This window comes from Triturus cristatus, chromosome 3_2 (assembly GCF_964204655.1).
Source record: "Triturus cristatus chromosome 3_2, aTriCri1.1, whole genome shotgun sequence".
NCBI lineage: Eukaryota > Metazoa > Chordata > Amphibia > Caudata > Salamandridae > Triturus > Triturus cristatus.
In genome coordinates this window covers 800,308,450-800,331,801 of record NC_140584.1, presented here as the reverse complement: position 1 = coordinate 800,331,801, position 23,352 = coordinate 800,308,450, and positions in this window count along the sequence as shown.

Here is a 23,352-nt window from a genome sequence, read left to right as displayed (position 1 = left end):
ATCAACAAAATAATGCTAAGTATGCAGAGCTTGCAGACTTAGGGATGGAGTTAGATTACCATCTAGCAGAACACCGTTCAGGAAAAAGGCAGAGCCTGGCCTACTAGTAGTACATCCGAAGTTAGGAGACAGTAGAAACTCCAAACATCCTGAACCTATTCAGTCAGGCATCATTAAAGGCCCTGTCTCAAATTGTATTTATTTATTTTGCCATTTTTGTGGAGTGCATACATTAATTCCCACAGGGATATCACGGCGTTTGTAGCTACCGTTTGTTTTCCACAGAGTGAAGCCTGGAGTCAGGGCTACATTAGTCAAAGAAGACCCATGTTTTCAGTTATTTCCTAAATACAAGATAATCCTCGGTTTGTCCAATATCCAGGAGAAGCAAATTCCAGTGGGTGGCTGCCAAAAAAGCAAAGGCGTGGCCACCCGTTCTGGCCCACTAGATCTTAATTACTTCAGCTAAGGCATACTGAATGAACTTACATGTCTTGTAGGTTGATAAAATTCAATCCTATTTCTCAAGAGTAGGGGTGGGCGAAATTTGCGCAATTGCGTTACGCAAATCTCCGCGAAACGGTAAAAAATCTCCGCGAACACGCAGAAATTCCGCGAACACGCGGAATTGCTTGTTCGCCATGCTTTTTTCCTGTTCGCAATTGCTGTTTGCGTGCTCGAGGAGAAATATCTCGCGAACATGCATTTTGAGAACGCGAACAAGCAAAAATTTCGCGAAATCGCGGAAAGCAGACTTTTGAGCAATTTCGCGTTCTCCGCGGAACGCGAAATTACGCAAATTCCGCAAATTACGCGAGCGGAACGGAATTTGCCGCCCAGGCCTACTCAAGAGCTATGGGCCGAAGTTATGCAGAGATCAATGCGCATGACAGAGTAGCTTAAACAGAGCCCTCTTACGTATTGGCAGGCAACGTAATGATTTTAAACAAGAATTTGCAGAGTCGCGTCAGCCTTTATTGCAAGTCAGTATAGCGGCTGCATTGAGGATCGTTTGAAGGTGTGTAAACAAATAGTCTGCCATACCCATGTATAAAGTGGAAAGAGAATGTGGAAAGAGAAAGAAGATATGCACATAAATTAATCATGTATTGTGGGAGCTTTAGGCCATTTGATTAGGAATTGTCCTAGTAAACCTAGGACCTCTAAAAATGAAAACCATCAGCATCGCATATACAGAGTCAAGACCCAACAGAACACTAGATTCCTTGATAATGAAAGGAGCTGCCTCGTTGAGTGAGGATATTGGTTTGGTTCCAAAATGGCACTGCATGCCATGCGGTGTCATGTAGCCCACATCATTTTACTAATATCAATTACTGTCATAAGGATGGGAGAATAAAGTTTCAGGATTTTTAGATTGAGCAGCTTCAGAAAACTGGACTCTAAATTAGCTCAATCTTCTCAAATACCTGAGAATAATAATATAGTTCCTGAGTAGGTTATGATAGCTGAAGGTTCCATGTTGTCTTTAGGTCAAGTACCATTTCATACATGTATGGTTCATGATTCCTTTGGTTTTTTTAGAAGCCATCCTTAAAAGATTTGCTTTGGTCTAGTTGATGCTCCTCAGTTTAAAGTGATGCTATGTATGCCAAGGTTGGCTTAGCATATCTTCAGCACTGAACGGGCAAATAGAATAGTATAATTGTATTCAGATTATTGTCACATTATTTGCCTGGCGTCATGTGAATCATTTTGGAGTTATCTTTCTGTGGCTTTTTAAGAAATTGCAATATTTCATGTTGTTGGTTGTATTGCTTCTTTACCACCTAGTTATGAAAATTTCATTGATGTGTCTGACAAGAAAAAGCAAGTGTCTTACCTCCACTGTGCAGTTATGATTGTAAAGTTACTGGAAAGACTGCCCTCTTGTTTTTGGCCTGGACCACAAGGCCCACATCCTTTGCTTCGAGTGAGGTGTTGAAAGTGGAAGAGGAGGGGCCATTAGCTCAGGAGAGAAGCATGTAAAAAGGCCTTAGAACACAAAAAAGTTTAATAAGGGAAGGAATGTGGACCTCACATTGCTAGTGAAATTAGAGATAGCAGTGCTTTTGAAGGGTTGGAAACTCCCTCTATTTCATGGCCACTTCAGCCCTGGTTTGACAATAATTTTCCCACATATAAAGTGGTACAGCATTTTAGTAAAATCAATTCAAATACAACAATAATCCTTTTGGGAAATAACACAGATAAAGTAGCAGTCTGAAGACCACTGGGTGAGGTGGAGTTTGAAAAAGCAGGGATTGAGTTGGCTATAATCAAGAGCTTATCAGGAAAGACACCCAGCCCCGGTGGAGTCCCATGGATCTTTCCAAAGATAATCTAGAACTTTGGGCATCATTAGTTTAGAACATTCTCAGGGCTGCTGCTAAGACACGACCAGATCTTGGTCCCAGTTGGTTATTAATCCCATCTACAAGAAGGTAGACAGAGCTGACTCTGCTTGTTACAGACATATCTCGCTATTGCGTTCAGTAGCTAAAGCTGCAGGTAGAGTTGTATTGGCGAAACAAGAATCATTGGCCCATGAAAACTATATTTCATTAAACATTCAATATGTTTTTTGCCAGTGCTTAGGCCCAATTGAACAGTGCCTCAGCCTCTTTCTGATGAGTTCTAAATACAGGATTGTCAAAAACAGTACAACACACTTGGCAGTTATGGATCTATGAAGCGCATATGATCATGACAGTTGCAAAAAAATAAGGGATAAAACTGTGGTCATGAGCATTAACACTCTATTGTCAATGCTATAGTTAGATACAGACATGAAAGCCACATAAGCTAAAGTGCCACAGGTAAGTGTCCAGAACAGACTCACATAAGATAGCCCCTTTCTCTTTACAATGTACTTTAGCAATTTGAAGGAATACTTAATAACAAGGGGACAGGAGATGCCACAGATAGGGTCACGTCTACAGCCCTTACTTCTCTACACAGATGATGCATTTTAAAGGCTTGCACAGCCAATGGTTAGCAAGTATTATTAAACTCATTCAGATGATTCATGGAGGACTTGGAGATTGACACTAAACTTTCCAAATAGTTTGTCTATTATCTGCGGTCCCCGCTCTGTGAAAACAAAGACTCACTTTGTTTGCAGAACTCCAATACATAGAGTTACAAAAATTCCAGTATTTAGGGGTTCCCTTCGATTCTGTGCTGAGATGGGATCATTTATTGTAGGGAAGTGCCCCTTTATGACATGGTCACTCCCACTTTGTGCATGGTATTTGATGCAATTTTGACTGAAGTGTGCTAGGTTCCTGCTAACCAGGTCCCCTGTGCCAGTGCTGTTTCCCTAAAACAAGGTAATAGTGCAATTGTTCCCCAACTGGCAAGACTATTAGCACCTCTGAAAGTCCCTAGTAAATGGTACCCCTGGTACCTAGGGCATGGGTAGTAAACAAGGGTCCCTAAGCAATGCAGCATGTATTGTGTCACACTAAGGGGCCCACCACCAAACACATACAGACTGTCACTGCAACCTGCGTGAAATGGTGCAGACAAATGTGAACACACAACATGGCATACACTCTGTCTGCCATGCCCACAGACCCTGCATGCAATATATGTAAGTCACCCCTATAGCAGCCCTTATAGCCCTAAGGCAGTATGCATTATATTACATGTGAGGACAGCTAGTGAATCTGCATTCCAAGGTCAGAGGCTTCAAAGTCTCTGCCGCCTTTGATATGCCACCCCCTGCCCTGAGGCCCAGCTGGCACTAGGACAGGGGGTAAATTAGCTCTGCACTACCAGGCCAGTCCCACCTCTAAAGTGGGCTGTTTGATGTGCCCCATGAAAGAAGGATTCCACCATCTTGTTTTTGGTAGACTTAGGAACTCTGGTTCAAGGTTATGCCCACTCCTAACAGGAAGTAGTCATATAGGTGGGGTAGGGACCCCAAGGGAAAGTAGCCCATTGGCTACTGCCCTTCACTCCCCTTAACACCTCTAAATTCATAATGTAGGTGGACCCCTGACAGCAGGAACTCAGATTCCCCTGACAAAAGATGAAGAAGGACCAAGAACAGCTGAAGAAGTGAGAACTGCAGACTAATGGTGGACTTTGGCATCAAACCTCGCCTGCCTGCTCCTGTCCTGACAAACGCTGCAAACTGACTCATCCTAGAGCTGTACATCCTCCGCAAGTCTCAGAGGGTCTGTAGCACTTTGCGAAGCCATCAGCATCTCCCTTGAAGTGGAGAAGGCACTTCCCTGCAAACTGCAGGCAACAACGGCAACATCTGGGTCCACCAAAGCAGCAGCCACCCAGTAGGAAGTCACTGTGCTCCAGGAGGTCTGATCCATCTCCCCACCAAGTGTGAAGATGAAAGGACCAACCCTAGCCATCCTCGACCAATATCCGGGGTACCGTAACCCTTGCAGCAACCAAAGCTTGTTTGAGTCCAATGCTGAAATGCCCAACCAGCCGACGAGGGAAGTCAGCATCCCAGAATCCAGCAGTGAGAGTGGCCCAGCTACATTTGGGCTGGCATGACTCGCGGGTGAGGGGCGTCGGGAGGGGGGTCGCACTGGGGGATTAATTTAATTAAAAAAATATATATATAGTTAAACTTACCTTCCAGCCGGCCGGGTCCCGCAGCTTCTCTGCTCTCCTGCTCTCCGGGAACAGGAAGCAGAAGCAGGAAGCCAGGATCCCTCCCTCCCCCAAGCCAAACAGAACGTTGTGATTGGTCAGGATGCCAGAGGCTTATGGGGAGGCCATTTTCACCTTGTAAGCTGCATTGCAGCCTGCATGGAGAAGGGCAGAGTGTGAATGACTGGTTTGGACGAACAAACAGTCTTTGCCCACTCCCAGTGGTGTGCGCACTCTAGAGTGTGCACACCACTCCTCCGCCACTAAGTCCCTACTGGTGACCACCAGCATTATATATAATATTAGTATTATATATAATATTATATATAAAAATATATGTGACCTACTAGCCAGTAGGGATTTAATTATCACCTAGTTTCTATAGGAAAATGTTTTTTGTTTTGCTAAGAACTTTGGTGCTGTTTGCCAAATCTTCACGATATTTTCAAAACTAGTTTGCCACTCACTTCAGCTGCTGTCTGGTTTGGGGTGATTCGTCAAGTGGGGGATTTTAGACTCGACTACAGCCCGAACTGTTGAACGGAATTACACCAAACTGAGCAGAAAGTTAGATCTTGGTCCAGACAGAATGCTTGTGTAATTTGGTGTAAATCCCCTCAGTAGTTTTGAGATATTAAAGGAAAAGCAAATTGGTATATCTAGAGGCAGGTATCTTTTGCGAATCCATCGCGATGCTCCGTGAATACATACGCCCACAGCAATGCCACGAATGGCTGGCCACAACCTAAGTAGAAAGTTGTGGCTGCAGTTATATCAGGGTGCAACAAAGGGGTCTGGAAGGGACCCCTGATGGGCAAGAACATGTCCTAAAACAATTTTTATTACACGTACAAGGATTCACTAAGCCTCAACGACGCTCAGTGGGCCCCCGTGTACCACTGCAGTGGATTTGCATATTTGGCTGAATTAAAAAATATATATATACACTCACTCAGACACTAATGCACCCACACACAAACCCACTCAAACACTCTCACACCCACTCACACACCCACTCAGACACTTACACACCCATTCACAGACCCACTCACACACTCAGGCATCCACTCACAGACCCACTCAAACACTCACGCACCCACTCACAAATGCACTCAGACACTCATTCAGCCACTCATGCACCCACTCACAGACCCACTTATGGACCCACTCACAGACCCACTCAGACACTTTAACACCCACTTACAGACTCACTCAGAAACTCAAGTACCAACATTTACAGGGACATTATATTTAGGAAATACCATTAAAAAAATGTAGAAATTCACAGAAAAAAATAAAGACTACAGGGACGTTATAGTTAGAAAATAGAATTTACAAAACCTTAGACATTCACTGAAAAAACCAAAGGTTACAGGGACGAGGTAGTTAGATTCCTATTTTACACCCACAAAACCATAGAAATTCTGCAGTTATAGATGGAGTTATCTCAAGCACTTCTAATTACCGCACATATTACATCACTCATAACATCTTCTATGACATCATTGATAATATCACTGCAACATTTGCTGTGAAATTATTGATGAGAAAATTTCGCATGGAGGGGGCTCGAGTTATAGTTATAGTACTTGACCGGGTGCGCAGTGGACACGCACAGCAGACGCGCCACTGGCATGCCGCAGGTGTGCCAAAGGCAAGGCCGTCTGCGGTCATCCATGTCTGAACAGCGCCAGGGGCCAGGACCCCTGTTTCACCAACCCGCTACACGGGGATTGAACTCCTTGACTTACGCCATATCGGATCTAATAGCCACTGTCTTCCTCCTGACTGGTGTGGCGGCTCAAATGAATACAAGTGTCATGTATGTAATTTCTCCTCCAGCATAGGTGTTTGGTCAGGGCCTGTCACCCCTTGAGTCCACACCAGAGAAATAACCAATAGGCAAAGGGACACCACTGTATGCTCCTTAATACCTGATCACTCATTAAGAATATATATGAGTTTGCAGATCTCATGATCAAGCATGATCCTGACATTACCTTTCTTACTGAGACCTGGGCAAACAGCATGTCTGATCCAGACATTAAGACTGCTATCCCGCATGGCTTCAACATCAAAAGGCTAGACAAAACAGATAAAAGAGGAGGGTTTGTAATTGTCTATAGCATCTCGCTTGAGGCTAATTTCACTCCAATATTTCATTTAGATTGTGAAGCGCTCAATTTTAGCAATAAAGTGAACAAATCGTACACGTTTCATGGAATTCTAATCTATCATTTGCCAGGCTCAGGATCGAGTTTCATTGACAAAATCCAATCCTTTATGGAATCCTGCATAACGCATACAAGCTTCACGCTGGTAGGGGATTTCAACTTTCACCTAGAGTTGTCCTATAATGCGGACACTCTGCACCTGGTTGACACTCTTAATAGCTTTAACCTACACCAACAAATTGAAGTACCCACCCATACGGTTAATCAAACGCTGGATGGAGTCTTCAAAAACAACACAGATTTAGAAATAGTCAAGATCCTGCCACTCCTATGGTCAGATCATAAGGCCATCTTCTTTTCAGTCACAACCCCGTGCAAAAAAGAGGAATTAATTAGCTCAATCAGGACCATTAAATACAGGTCTTGGAAGTATATGAAGGTGGAAGCCCTACTGGACGGTCTTTATAAATCAGCTCCAGCTCCCGGTAACAACATAGAATGTGCAGCAATCAGATACATGCGCTGGCTAGATGCGGCATGCATCAAAGTGGTGCCTGAAAAAACTCTGAAGAGCCATAGGAAAAATCCATCCACTCCATGGTTCTCACCTGCACTGAAAGCAGCACAGCTCAAATGCAGTCATCATGAGCGTATCTGGAGGAAAGAGTAATCTCCTGATGAAAAAAACAATTGTAAAAAATGTCTTTTGGAGTACAAAGAGCTAATCAAAGCCAAAAAGATGAAGTTTTTCTAAGGAAAAATCAGCTTAGTTGCTACCTTCACGAAGGAACTTTTTAAACAGTCAAAATGTTGTCTAATTGGAACAACAGTAACGTCCTCATTCCGGATGCACCCTCTGCAATACGTTTGCAGAATTCTCCCAATTTAAGGTCAATTCTATTTTTCAAGCATTTTCTCTGAATGCTCTTACTACTGACCTCTCTCTTCTTCAGGGTGAGGTTATGAACTTTGGCATATCCACAGGGTCCTGTCTACCTCCTGTCTTTGAGAAGTTCTCTCCTCTCTCGTGGGATAAAACAATCAGTCTCATGAGCTCTATCAAATTAAGGGCCCCCTCGGATCCTTGTTCTCCTTGGATCATCAACAAGGTGGCGAGCCCGGTGGGGGGGCCACTCAAAGATCTATTAAGTCAGGTACTCAGCTCTGGGCACTAACCAAATATCTGAAAAAAAGCTTCCATTCTTCCCCTGGTGAAGAAACCCTCCTTGGACCCTAAGCTGGTGGAAATCTATAGAACAATTTCCCGGCTTTCTTTCCCCGCCAAGCTGCTAGAGAAGGCCATGAATGAGGGAATTCTAACTTTTCTGGACACTCATCAGTTGCTTGATTCTGCCCAATACGGTTTCAGAGCAAACCATTGTACGGAGTCAGCTCTGGTGGCTGCTGCTGACTAAGAGTGGACAAAGGCGGCATCCTACTGGATCTCTCCACCGCCTTTTTATACGGTCCACCATGCACTACTTATTACATTTCCGCACTCCTTAGGCTTCCGGAACTCTGCACTAACTCTGCTGAGCTAATTCCTGGCAGACAGAACACAGTGGGTAGAGATGGGAGATGCAAAGTCCAGCCCTTTCACACTCCCCTGTGGGGTGCCGCAGGGCTCTGTACTTAGTCCTACTCTTTTTAACTTATATGTTACCCCCCTGGTAAAGCGCATCTATAGTTTTGGTCTGTCCGTACTGTCCTAAGCAGACGATACACAGATAGTGGTATCCATCTCATTACAGGCTGAGAAAGATGCAAACAATTTCTGCAGATGGATGGCAGCAGTAGCAAGTTGGATGAGGAGCAATTGCCTCAAGACAAAAATGAGATATTGCTTTTTGGGAGAGAGACCTCCTTTTGGAATGCGTCCTGATGGCTGTCTGAGTTGGGCAACCTTCCCAAGCCAGTGCAGAAGGCAAGAAACCTGGGGGTTTCTTCATGCTGCCGGTTCTAAATAAAATCCTCCCGTTCATTCCGTTTGACTTACAGAATACTGTAATGATAGCCCTCATTGCTTCCAAGATAAGATTACTGCAATGCTCTTTATCTAGCACCTCCAAATACCTGATAAAAAAATTGCAGTCCCAGTAGAATGCTGTATCAAGAACACTTCTAAAAATTCCGAAGTTTAAACCAGTCTTTCATCTATTGCATGGCCTTCACTGGTTACCAGTGGAGAAGAGGATCTCATTTAAGGTTCTGTGCCTAATGCATACAGCTCTTCACAAGACAGGCCCATCATATTTCGAAGAGCGGTTCTCGTGGTACATGCCGAGCAGAATCCTTAGATCTAGCTCTGCGCACATGGTCATAGTCCTAAGAATTAAAAGAGTAAACTGGAGCAGTAGAACGCTTGCTTATCTGGGAGGAAAGTTATGGAACTCCCTTCCCCTTGCACTCGGGTCACAAGTGACCCTGCAGCTATTCAGAAAGCAGATAAAAGACCTGGCTGTTTTCACTCTAATTAGCAGAGTCACTCCGGCTACCATCAGCCCCCTGCACCTCTCTCAGCATGTGTATTTCTTGTCTATTTCCTTTGCCCCTTTCCCTTTAAATTCCCTTGTATATATTCAACTTTGGCACCCACCATGTAGTTGGCAGTGATTCCACTTAGAACTGGAATCGTCTCATTGTGTTCCTGCCTCTAGTCAGGACAGTACTGTGCCTTATGGATTAAACCTACTTTATATCATATCTGGATTTCTGCTTCATCATTTGGAATTTTACACTAACGACGAGTTTACAAGAGTTCTTGCTACTTCTCAAGGCACAGGAGCGGTATTACTACTATTTTGGGATCGTTTTTACAACTTTGGACTTTCACACTGGACTACTATTTTGGAATAGCTGCTTTGCGTGTGTATTTGGATTGGTTGCCTTCTACTCTCCACTACCGTTGTTTTACCACTTCTGGACTTGCTACTGGGGTAAAAATATCAATTTTCACTATTTAATGGTAATTTTGGCTCACCACATCTTTCGAAATTTGCAACTGCTGCACGCGTGGAACGAATGAGCAAGATTCCATCTCCAATGCGATGTCAAGGAGAACGCCCAGCTAAGGTACTCCCTGCACGTCACACTTCATGTCCGACGTGAGGTGAAAGCGAACGCCCAGCTGAGGAACTTCCTGCAAGTCATACTCATCACGCGGTCCAAAGTCCAGCTGTCCACGCAACCCGATCACCTGGGAGGAACACAGAGCCAAAACCCAAAGGAAATGATGGACGGAGTGTTGAACATTGCAAGCACTCACCGCCAGTCAACTGATCTGGGTTTAATCCATCACTGTTCTTTAGCCCACTCTGCCACCCCAGTTCAGACATGGCCATATGCAAATCAGTCTGACCCTGTGCCTCATGGCAACAGTCCAGCCCGAATTGCCAAGCCATGTCTTCCCTGGACCGGAAACAAGCTTCCTAGGACCGGTTTCTGGCATTTCAGCCGTCTTCAGCAGGCTATATATATTCAAGCTCCAGTTGCCCCTCTCGGCAGGAACGCACTCACACACTGATCGGAAATGAATCCTTTATGAGTGACATGGGGCTTGATATTCGACCTGGCTCTGAATATGGAACACCGACTATGGTTTTTGATTGTCTCCAGGTGCGGAGGCCCATTTCAGGGCTTTGAACTGTGCAAGAAACAGCGGATATAAGTGCACCCATTCAGGGTTTGATGCAAGACACACTACGAGATCCAGAAGTTTTTGCCCATTGAAGGGCGTGGTATTACTACAAATGAAGGTGTGTCCTGAAAATGCACGTGGCTGTCGAGCCTTTGAGAAAGAAGCATCACGGCTTTGAAACGCGTCAGGCTGAAACGACACCCTTTGCTGTGTAATGCGATCTGCACATTGGAGGCAATTTTGACCAATAAAGGATTCATTTCCGATCAGTGTGTGAGTGCGTTCCTGCCGAGAGGGGCAACTGGAGCTTGAATATAAACGCGGCAGCCCTTGCCACGAGGCACGCACCAACCCGTGAAGATTGGGTGCCATGGGGCTTGGTATTCGACCTGGCTCCGAATATGGAACACTGACTATGGTTTTTGATTGTCTCCAGGTGCGGAGGCCCATTTCAGGGCTTTGAACTGTGCAAGAAACAACGGATATAAGTACACCCATTCAGGGTTTGATGCAAGACACACTACGAGATCCAGAAGTCTTTGCCCATTGAAGGGCGTGGTATTACTACAAATGAAGGTGTGTCCTGAAAATGCACGTGGCTGTCGAGCCTTTGAGAAAGAAGCATCACGGCTTTGAAACGCGTCAGGCTGAAACGACAACCTTTGCCGTGTAATGCGATCTACACATTGGAGGCAATTTTGACCAATAAAGGATTCATTTCCGATCAGTGTGTGAGTGCGTTCCTGCTGAGAGGGGCAACTGGAGCTTGAATATAAACGCGGCAGCCCTTGCCGCGAGGCACGCACCAACCCGTGAAGATTGGGTGCTATGGGGCTTGGTATTCGACCTGGCTCCGAATATGGAACACTGACTATGGTTTTTGATTGTCTCCAGGTGCGGAGGCCCATTTCAGGATTTTGAACTGTGCAAGAAACAGCGGATATAAGTGCACCCATTCAGGGTTTGATGCAAGACACACTACGAGATCCAGAAGTCTTTGCCCATTGAAGGGCGTGATATTACTACAAATGAAGGTGTGTCCTGAAAATGCACGTGGCTGTCGAGCCTTTGAGAAAGAAGCATCACGGCTTTGAAATGCGTCAGGCTGAAACGACAACCTTTGCTGTGTAATGCGATCTGCACATTGAAGGCAATTTTGACCAATAAAGGATTCATTTTCGATCAGTGTGTGAGTGCGTTCCTGCCGAGAGGGGCAACTGGAGCTTGAATATAAACGCGGGAGCTCTTTCCGCGAGGCATGCACCAACCCGTGAAGATTGGGTGCCATGGGGCTTGGTATTCTACCTGGCTCCGAATATGGAACACTGACTATGGTTTTTGATTGTCTCCAGGTGCAGAGGCCCACTTCAGGGCTTTGAACTGTGCAAGAAACAGCGGATATAAGTGCACCCATTCAAGGTTTGATGCAAGACACACTACGAGATCCAGAAGTCTTTGCCCATTGAAGGGCGTGGTATTACTACAAATGAAGGTGTGTCCTGAAAATGCACGTGGCTGTCGAGCCTTTGAGAAAGAAGCATCACGGCTTTGAAACGCGTCAGGCTGAAACGAAAACCTTTGCTGTGTAATGCGAGCTGCACATTGGAGGCAATTTTGACCAATAAAGGATTCATTTCCGATCAGTGTGTGAGTGCGTTCCTGCCACGAGGGGCAACTGGAGCTTGAATATAAATGCGGCAGCCCTTGCCGCGAGGCACGCACCAACCCGTGAAGATTGGGTGCCATGGGGCTTGGTATTCGACCTTGCTCCGAATATGGAACACTGACTATGGTTTTTGATTGTCTCCATGTGCGGAGGCCCATTTCAGGGCTTTGAACTGTGCAAGAAACAACGGATATAAGTACACCCATTCAGGGTTTGATGCAAGACACACTACGAGATCCAGAAGTCTTTGCCCATTGAAGGGCGTGGTATTACTACAAATGAAGGTGTGTCCTGAAAATGCACGTGGCTGTCGAGCCTTTGAGAAAGAAGCATCACGGCTTTGAAACGCGTCAGGCTGAAACGACACCCTTTGCTGTGTAATGCGATCTGCACATTGGAGGCAATTTTGACCAATAAAGGATTCATTTCCGATCAGTGTGTGAGTGCGTTCCTGCCGAGAGGGGCAACTGGAGCTTGAATATAAACGCGGCAGCCCTTGCCACGAGGCACGCACCAACCCGTGAAGATTGGGTGCCATGGGGCTTGGTATTCGACCTGGCTCCGAATATGGAACACTGACTATGGTTTTTGATTGTCTCCAGGTGCGGAGGCCCATTTCAGGGCTTTGAACTGTGCAAGAAACAACGGATATAAGTACACCCATTCAGGGTTTGATGCAAGACACACTACGAGATCCAGAAGTCTTTGCCCATTGAAGGGCGTGGTATTACTACAAATGAAGGTGTGTCCTGAAAATGCACGTGGCTGTCGAGCCTTTGAGAAAGAAGCATCACGGCTTTGAAACGCGTCAGGCTGAAACGACAACCTTTGCCGTGTAATGCGATCTACACATTGGAGGCAATTTTGACCAATAAAGGATTCATTTCCGATCAGTGTGTGAGTGCGTTCCTGCTGAGAGGGGCAACTGGAGCTTGAATATAAACGCGGCAGCCCTTGCCGCGAGGCACGCACCAACCCGTGAAGATTGGGTGCTATGGGGCTTGGTATTCGACCTGGCTCCGAATATGGAACACTGACTATGGTTTTTGATTGTCTCCAGGTGCGGAGGCCCATTTCAGGATTTTGAACTGTGCAAGAAACAGCGGATATAAGTGCACCCATTCAGGGTTTGATGCAAGACACACTACGAGATCCAGAAGTCTTTGCCCATTGAAGGGCGTGATATTACTACAAATGAAGGTGTGTCCTGAAAATGCACGTGGCTGTCGAGCCTTTGAGAAAGAAGCATCACGGCTTTGAAATGCGTCAGGCTGAAACGACAACCTTTGCTGTGTAATGCGATCTGCACATTGGAGGCAATTTTGACCAATAAAGGATTCATTTTCGATCAGTGTGTGAGTGCGTTCCTGCCGAGAGGGGCAACTGGAGCTTGAATATAAACGCGGGAGCTCTTTCCGCGAGGCATGCACCAACCCGTGAAGATTGGGTGCCATGGGGCTTGGTATTCTACCTGGCTCCGAATATGGAACACTGACTATGGTTTTTGATTGTCTCCAGGTGCAGAGGCCCACTTCAGGGCTTTGAACTGTGCAAGAAACAGCGGATATAAGTGCACCCATTCAAGGTTTGATGCAAGACACACTACGAGATCCAGAAGTCTTTGCCCATTGAAGGGCGTGGTATTACTACAAATGAAGGTGTGTCCTGAAAATGCACGTGGCTGTCGAGCCTTTGAGAAAGAAGCATCACGGCTTTGAAACGCGTCAGGCTGAAACGAAAACCTTTGCTGTGTAATGCGAGCTGCACATTGGAGGCAATTTTGACCAATAAAGGATTCATTTCCGATCAGTGTGTGAGTGCGTTCCTGCCACGAGGGGCAACTGGAGCTTGAATATAAATGCGGCAGCCCTTGCCGCGAGGCACGCACCAACCCGTGAAGATTGGGTGCCATGGGGCTTGGTATTCGACCTTGCTCCGAATATGGAACACTGACTATGGTTTTTGATTGTCTCCATGTGCAGAGGCCCATTTCAGGGCTTTGAACTGTGCAAGAAACAGCGGATATAAGTGCACCCATTCAGGGTTTGATGCAAGACACACTACGAGATCCAGAAGTCTTTGCCCATTGAAGGGCGTGGTATTACTACAAATGAAGGTGTGTCCTGAAGATGCACGTGGCTGTCGAGCCTTTGAGAAAGAAGCATCACGGCTTTGAAACGCGTCAGGCTGAAACGACAACCTTTGCTGTGTAATGCGATCTGCACATTGGAGGCAATTTTGACCAATAAAGGATTCATTTCCGATCAGTGTGTGAGTGCATTCCTGCCGAGAGGGGCAACTGGAGCTTGAATATAAACGCGGCAGCCCTTGCCGCGAGGCACGCACCAACCCGTGAAGATATGGTGCCATGGGGCTTGGTATTCGACCTTGCTCCGAAAATGGAACACTGACTATGGTTTTTGATTGTCTCCATGTGCGGAGGCCCATTTCAGGGCTTTGAACTGTGCAAGAAACAGCGGATATAAGTGCACCCATTCAGGGTTTGATGCAAGACACACTACGAGATCCAGAAGTCTTTGCCCATTGAAGGGCGTGGTATTACTACAAATGAAGGTGTGTCCTGAAGATGCACGTGGCTGTCGAGCCTTTGAGAAAGAAGCATCACGGCTTTGAAACGCGTCAGGCTGAAACGACAACCTTTGCTGTGTAATGCAATCTGCACATTGGAGGCAATTTTGACCAATAAAGGATTCATTTCCGATCAGTGTGTGAGTGCATTCCTGCCGAGAGGGGCAACTGGAGCTTGAATATAAACGCGGCAGCCCTTGCCGCGCGGCACGCACCAACTCGTGAAGATTGGGTGCCATGGGGCTTGGTATTCGACCTGGCTCCGAATATGGAACACTGACTATGGTTTTTGATTGTCTCCAGGTGCGGAGGCCCATTTCAGGGCTTTGAACTGTGCAAGAAACAGCGGATATAAGTGCACCCATTCAGGGTTTGATGCAAGACACACTACGAGATCCAGAAGTCTTTGCCCATTGAAGGGCGTGGTATTACTACAAATGAAGGTGTGTTCTGAAAATGCACGTGGCTGTCGAGCCTTTGAGAAAGAAGCATCACGGCTTTGAAACGCGTCAGGCTGAAACGACAACCTTTGCTGTGTAATGCGATCTGCACATTGGAGGCAATTTTGACCACTAAAGGATTCATTTCCGATCAGTGTGTGAGTGCGTTCCTGCCGAGAGGGGCAACTGGAGCTTGAATATAAACGCGGCAGCCCTTGCCGCAAGACACGCACCAACCCGTGAAGATTGGGTGCCATGGGGCTTGGTATTCGACCTGGCTCCGAATATGGAACACTGACTATGGTTTTTGATTGCCTCCAGGTGCGGAGGCCCATTTCAGGGCTTTGAACTGTGCAAGAAACAGCGGATATAAGTGCACCCATTCAGGGTTTGATGCAAGACACACTACGAGATCCAGAAGTATTTGCCCATTGAAGGGCGTGGTATTACTACAAATGAAGGTGTGTCCTGAAAATGCACGTGGCTGTCGAGCCTTTGAGAAAGAAGCATCACGGCTTTGAAACGCGTCAGGCTGAAACGACAACCTTTGCTGTGTAAAGCGATCTGCACATTGGAGGCAATTTTGACCAATAAAGGATTAATTTCCGATCAGTGTGTGAGTGCGTTCCTGCTGAGAGGGGCAACTGGAGCTTGAATATAAACCCGGCAGCCCTTTCCGCGAGGCACGCACCAACCCGTGAAGATTGGGTGCCATGGGGCTTGGTATTCGACCTGGCTCCGAATATGGAACACTGACTATGGTTTTTGATTGTCTCCAGGTGCGGAGGCCCATTTCAGGGCTTTGAACTGTGCAAGAAACAGCGGATATAAGTGCACCCATTCAGGGATGGGATGCAAGACACACTACGAGATCCAGAAGTCTTTGCCCATTGAAGGGCGTGGTATTACTGCAAATGAAGGTGTGTCCTGAAAATGCACGTGGCTGTCGAGCCTTTGAGAAAGAAGCACCACGGCTTTGAAACGCGTCAGGCTGAAACGACAACCTTTGCTGTGTAATGCGATCTGCACATTGGAGGCAATTTTGACCAATAAAGGATTCATTTCCGATCAGTGTGTGAGTGCGTTCCTGCCGAGAGGGGCAACTGGAGCTTGAATATAAACGCGGCAGCCCTTGCCGCGAGGCACGCACCAACCCGTGAAGATTGGGTGCCATGGGGCTTGGTATTCGACCTGGCTCCGAATATGGAACACTGACTATGGTTTTTGATTGTCTCCAGGTGCGGAGGCCCATTTCAGGGCTTTGAACTGTGCAAGAAACAGCGGATATAAGTGCACCCATTCAGGGTTTGATGCAAGACACACTACGAGATCCAGAAGTCTTTGCCCATTGAAGGGCGTGGTATTACTACAAATGAAGGTGTGTCCTGAAAATGCACGTGGCTGTCGAGCCTTTGAGACAGAAGCATCACGGCTTTGAAACGCGTCAGGCTGAAACGACAACCTGTGCTGTGTAATGCGATCTGCACATTGGAGGCAATTTTGACCAATAAAGGATTCATTTCCGATCAGTGTGTGAGTGCGTTCCTGCCGAGAGGGGCAACTGGAGCTTGAATATAAACGCGGCAGCCCTTGCCGCGAGGCACACACCAACCCGTGAAGATTGGGTGCCATGGTGCTTGGTATTCGACCTGGCTCCGAATATAGAACCCTGACTATGGTTTTTGATTGTCTCCAGGTGCGGAGGCCCATTTCAGGGCTTTGAACTGTGCAAGAAACAGCGGATATAAGTGCACCCATTCAGGGTTTGATGCAAGACACACTACGAGATCCAGAAGTCTTTGCCCATTGAAGGGCGTGGTATTACTACAAATGAAGGTGTGTCCTGAAAATGCACGTGGCTGTCGAGCCTTTGAGAAAGAAGCATCACGGCTTTGAAACGCGTCAGGCTGAAACGACACCCTTTGCTGTGTAATGCGATCTGCACATTGGAGGCAATTTTGACCAATAAAGGATTCATTTCCGATCAGTGTGTGAGTGCGTTCCTGCCGAGAGGGGCAACTGGAGCTTGAATATATATATATATATATATATATATATATATATATATTATATATATATATATATATATATATATATATATATATATATATATCTATATAGATATATATGTATATATATCTATATATACATATATATCTATATATATATATATTACGATACTCCTTCTTTTGTTTTCATCGAACAAGAACGGAACGGAGTCCACTTCTTTCGTGCATTCAAATATTTATTTTTGCTTCTGCCGCCATTACGCGTTTCGGGCCACCCAGAGCCCTTGATCACATGACATGCTTTCTTTTTTTCCCAGTTTTTAAAGTGACATTGTGCTTATTGGTGTTCATAAATATAAACAACAGACTACTCGTCTTTTTTTCATTGTTTGTAGTACTACTGCATTTATCACTAATCTTAAATAAATGTTTGTTTTGTATTCTGAGACACTTCAACCTCCAGTTTGTATAAATAAATAAATAAATATCTTTACAAACCATATAAAAATATGTTAATAAATATTGGTAATTGTTCTAAAAAGACCTCATTCATTAAAAAGACCAAAACTTCTGTCTGTGTCCCCTGTTTACAATATATCCGCATAAATGCGCAAGTATTTGTCCATATTTTAAATTTGTTGCATTCTATATTTTTCTTACAACCAATATACTTGTAAAATACATATTTCATCCATGGACAAATATATATATAACATGTACAAAACATTTGAAAATTGCCCATGGGTTATCATTTCCAAATTTCATGCTGTTACCGTGTTGTAACTGATTATTAACCCATTTTGTTTGTTATAATCAGTGTATATGGAAATTGGGGCTCACATTGAATTTCTTGATACAGTACGTGATATGTGCATAGTACGCTAAAGACAGTGCTAAAGTGCTAGTTTGCAGTGACACCCACTATTAGCCCATGGTACTACTGGTAAAATCAACGGGTATTCTGACCGGGAGGGGGGGCAGAATGAAATATCATTCTGTGTTCACCGCATTTTCTTTTTTTATTTTGTTCTTATTGGTCGGAATCTAAGTTCTAAAGCCAGGTGTACAGGTCTTCAGTGGTATCCAAACTACGCGGATTTTTACTGTCTAATTCTAATATGTATTTGGTTTCAAGTCGTCTAAGAGTTGCTTCTCTATTGCCTCCCCTTCTCAATGGGGGGACATTGTCAATTACGTAATACTTCAACTGATTCAAATCTTTATTATGTACCTCGTTGAAGTGCCTTGCTACAGGGTATGAACTATCATTGTTGGTGATAGCCCGAAGATGTTGAAGTATTCTCTTGTGGACCTGGAGGCGTGTGCTTCCAATATATCTTAGACCACAAGAGCACTCCAATATGTAAATTGCAAGCTCTGACTTGCACGTTAGAAATGTACTGATAATGATGGGTTTATCATTGAAGGGTGAATGGTACATGGTTTTATTTTCCCCATATTTGCATGCCTTGCATGTTACACACCTCACAAAACCTTTACGTTTAGTTAACCAGTTAGAATTAGTCGGGACTTCAGGGCTGCTACTCACTAAATGGTCACTGGTGCTGCATGCCTTCCTGAAGGTAACAGTAGGAGAGGCCGGCATTGTATCCCCAATATCAGGATCACTTAAAAACAAGTGCCAGTTGCTTTTAATTTTATTCCTGATGTTATTTCTTTGATTGTTATATGTCAGAATGAGTCTGGGGCTATTTGTGGCATTCTCACTGCCAATTTTTTGTTGTTGTTTCATTTAATTACGTGAGGGTTTGAAGAGTAAATCTTCTCTAGAGGCTGCCTTGGTGCGAGCTATTGCGTGGTCCAATACTTTGTGTCCATAGCCTCTAGCTAAAAATCTGGATTTGCATTCCTGCTGTGCTGTGTCAAGATCGTTGACACTGCTGCATATTCTGCGTATACGCAGCATCTCCCCATATGGAATACTTTCAATTGTATGTCTGGGGTGGAAGCTGCTACTATGAAGAATAGTGTTCCCTGATGTGGGTTTCCGATGTAATCGTGTTTGTATACTGTTGTTTTGTATATATACACCTACATCAAGAAAACATATGCTGCTTGCACTAATTTCTGATGTAAAATGTAAGTTCATGTCGTTTACATTCAAATCCATAATAAACTGTTCTGCGCTTAATCTATTGCCTCGCCAGATAATAAACAGGTCATCTATAAAGGGAATCCATTTTATCACATTTTTAGTCCAACAATCAATATATTTAGACTTTAAAATTTTCTCCTCCCACCATCCCATATGGAGACAGGCGTAGCTGGGCGAAAAGCTTGCGCCCATTGCTACGCCTCTCTACTGGTGGTATATCTGTTGTTGAAAAATAAAGTAATTGTTGTTTAGACAAAAAGTAATAAGGTCCATTAGCAGTTTATTGTGCGCATGAAATTCTATGGGTCTTGTGCCCAGGAAGTACTCAGTTGCTGTTAGTCCATCCCTGTGATGGATTGACGTATATAAATTGGATACATCCATTGATATAAGCACATATTCTTCTTCCCATTTGAATTCATGCAGCTGTCTTAAAAAATCCGTAGTGTCCTGGATATATGACGGTAGCGCCCTCACGAGTTCTTGTAAGAATGCATCTATATAGATTGACGCTGTCTTTTGCGGATATGATAGGTCTTCCAGGAGGTCTTAATTTGTCCTTATGAATTTTTGGAATGAAATAGATTGCTGGAGTTCTTGCATGTTAATTTTTTAGAAATTTAAATTCGTCTTGATTGATTAAACCTTTGTTTTTCCATGCTAATAATTTTCCAAATAACTCATCTTGTTTGGCATTCATAATGAATTTAGAACTCAATTGTAACAGTTGCGATCACCTAGTTGTTTAAGCGCCTCTTCCATATATTGTTCTTTAGGCCAGATGACTATATTGCCCCCCTTGTCTGAATTGCGTATAATTATGGAATCATTTTCACACAGTTTTTTCATTAGTTGGTGATATTTCTGCAGCTGGTTGTTATATTTTCTTTTTTGTTTTTGAGTTTTTGAATGCAATTTCCGGACTTCAGATGTTATTATTTCACTGAAAGTGTCAATCGAATCCCTAGTCATTATTGGTACAAATTTTGATTTTGCTTTAAAGTTGGTCATTGGAGCTTTGTTGATATTGATATCCATTTCTCCCATGGTTATCTGCGTGAGTTCTTCATTGTCCAATTCATTTCTTTCCATCATTCCTAAATCACGGATTAAATTTATATCAGCGGCTGTGAGGTTGATACCACTTTGTTGTTGTCGTTGGTGATGTACAATGGGGTTTGTTGTCATTGATTTATTATCTTTCAGTTGATGGAATTTCTGCAGTTTTATCTTTCTTATAAATTGATATATATCAACCCGTGTCTGTGGATATTCAAAGTTACTTTCTGCACAAAACGACAGCCCCAATTTTAAAAGTTGCTCTTCCGCTTGATCCAAATCCACATTTGCCAAGTTAATGATGGAATTTTCATTTATTTGATCAGTATTTATTTCTGGCGCCACCCTTTGTTGTTCGATTTTTTTACGTATTGCTTTTGCCCTTCGTCGTTTCCGGCTTTTCCTGCGCCTCGCATTTCTCCTTTGTTTGCATAGTTGCTTGGTTTCCTCGGATGGAGTGTTTGGCACCTTTGGTCTCGTAAAAAACTCAGCTCATCAACTAAAGTGTGACCCATTCTATTTTGTTTCATTTGCTTTGAAGTACTGGGGTTGATCTCTGTTTCGGATTCTGTTTCTCCTGTAGAGCTGAGATCTGATATGGATGATATTGATTGAATCTCATTTGCTGTTCCCTCTTTAAAACCTTTTCCTTTTTGCTGATTTATTTGACCTTTCGCTGCTACACGCAAGAAACGCGTTGGACCTAAGTACAACGGAGAGTTTTGCCTTTCTTTACCGCTGAATTACAGAAGCGTTGAACTTACCTTGGGTGTGTCGGCCATTTGGGTAACTCCTTCTGCAAACAAATTAGTGGCTCTCCCAGGCCACGGCTCGGCACCACTGCTTCATGACGCAGGTCTGTCTTTGTCTGAATTGACGAGGGCGGAACGAGGGGTGCTCTGGTGATTGTTGCATCGCGGAAAGAAGGTCAATTAATTCCCGATTTATAATATTTCAAAGGACTGTGACAGCGTGCAAGTTTACCCACTGGGGTCTGATTGTAAACTACTAATCCCAAGATGCATTTATGCCTGTTTGAATTTTCAACTGCCAAAATTTAAATTAAAAGAGGGATTTCATTAGTAGTAGCCTTGCTTGCTGTCACCTTTCTTCTGATCCATGATGAAGGGGAACACGCCAGAAACGCGTTGGACCTAAGTACAACGGAGAGTTTTGCCTTTCTTTCCCGCTGAATTACAGAAGCGTTGAACTTACCTTGGGTGTGTCAGCCATTTGGTTAACACTTTTCGCAATATATATATATATATATATATATATATATATATATATATATATATATGTATATAAAATATATATATAATTTTATTTGTATTGCGTGAAACTACATTCTGGACAGGGTCATAGACAGTGCATTATTGATGAGTAAGGTTGCAGTCAATTAGTGATTAGAAACTTAGATTGTGTCTGGGAGAAGACGTGTACCGTAAAGTGTGCACTGGTCTATATATACATGGTGCATCTCAGTGGCACTCTCAGATGGCAATCGTGTGTTATTAAACACATAAGACAACTCTCAGAAATAAAAATCATACTCGTTTAAGGAATAATAGTTTAAGATCAGTATTGTTTCAAGGCGGAGCCAGTACTCATTTCCATCTTAAGGCACTGTCGAAATCAGGACTTTATGTTCTAATAAATCCCACCACACACAGTAATGTTCTACCCTTCGCCACTCTGACCTTTGAGAGATTCAGCAATGTCGTTAGATGGCCACAGCACGTCCCTTTCCTGCAGTTTAGCGTGGCTGTAAAACCTGACATACTGCAGAGAAATGGCTGGCCTGCTGGAGAGCAGAATATTAAAAAGGTCAGAAGAGTAAAGTGCAAATAGTCACAATGCGCAGTAACCTACCCAAAGCATGAGACATTGCAGTGCCATTATTTTACGTCATGAAATATATAGCGGGAACAAAAATGGCATGGCATTATTACAACTTTATTCCAAATATCACCAATGAACTTGTAAGATGTACTTTTTGACTCTAAATAAAGGCCCTACTGAAAGAGCATTTTGCATCTGTAAGTTTAATTTACAGGCACAAATGACCTTTACAATTAGGATAACAACACTTTTGCTACTCGAAGCCTGTGGGAAAGGGGTGTTCCAGGCCAGGAATGCCCTGAAAATGTGGAACACCCTCAAATGTACTTATTTCTGGGTATTCTCAAACTTTTCTGCACATAGCCATCTTGGAATTGGTCAGAGATTTACTCATGTCAAGGGCAGGAGTAGTTACTTTCGGCAGGTGTTCAGGAGAAAGGAACAATCCAATGTTGGAATGTGGAAAATAAGTTTGCTCCCAATTGCCTAATTTGACACTGCCTTTAATTACATGTGTAGAAATGGCTTTTTATTAGTATGAATGGAAACTTCAGTATCCCAGCAATACTTCTGAAAACCATCAAGGACATGTGCAAAAAAAGCAGAAATCTACTCCCACTGGCTCTTTTTTTGCATTTGGAGCAAATTATACAATTTTTGGAAGGTCGAGGTCTTCAAAAGCCGATTGAGAAATGAAAATGAGTGATTCTCTTTAGCAATTTCAAAGTTTAGAATTAAGCTTATCCATAAGTCTTACTACAAAGACCTAAAAGAAACTTACCATCACTGTAATCTATTCAATACCCCCACGTCTGTCCTTCTCCTCAAAGCCATATTCCATGAGGATTTACCAAAGCAATGAACAACAGACACAATTATATGATGCAAAAATGGAGATATTTATTTACAGAATTAATGCAAAGCCAACTTTGACACAGAAAAACTAAACTTATTAGTATCTGAAGAAAACGTGTCCAACTTATAGAGAGAGAGAAACTATATGGATTAGCCCAGGTAGCAGATCTGCAAATTTACTGTAGGGAAACACCCCCGCCTCAGCACAGGAGGGTGCTATTGCTCTAGTAGACTTGGCCAAAACCTTTCTGCTTAACGTCAGACCAAGTGTGTCATAGTCCTTTGCCGTGGCCTGACGGACTCACCTACTGATGGTAGCTGATGAAGCCTTCCCATAAGAGA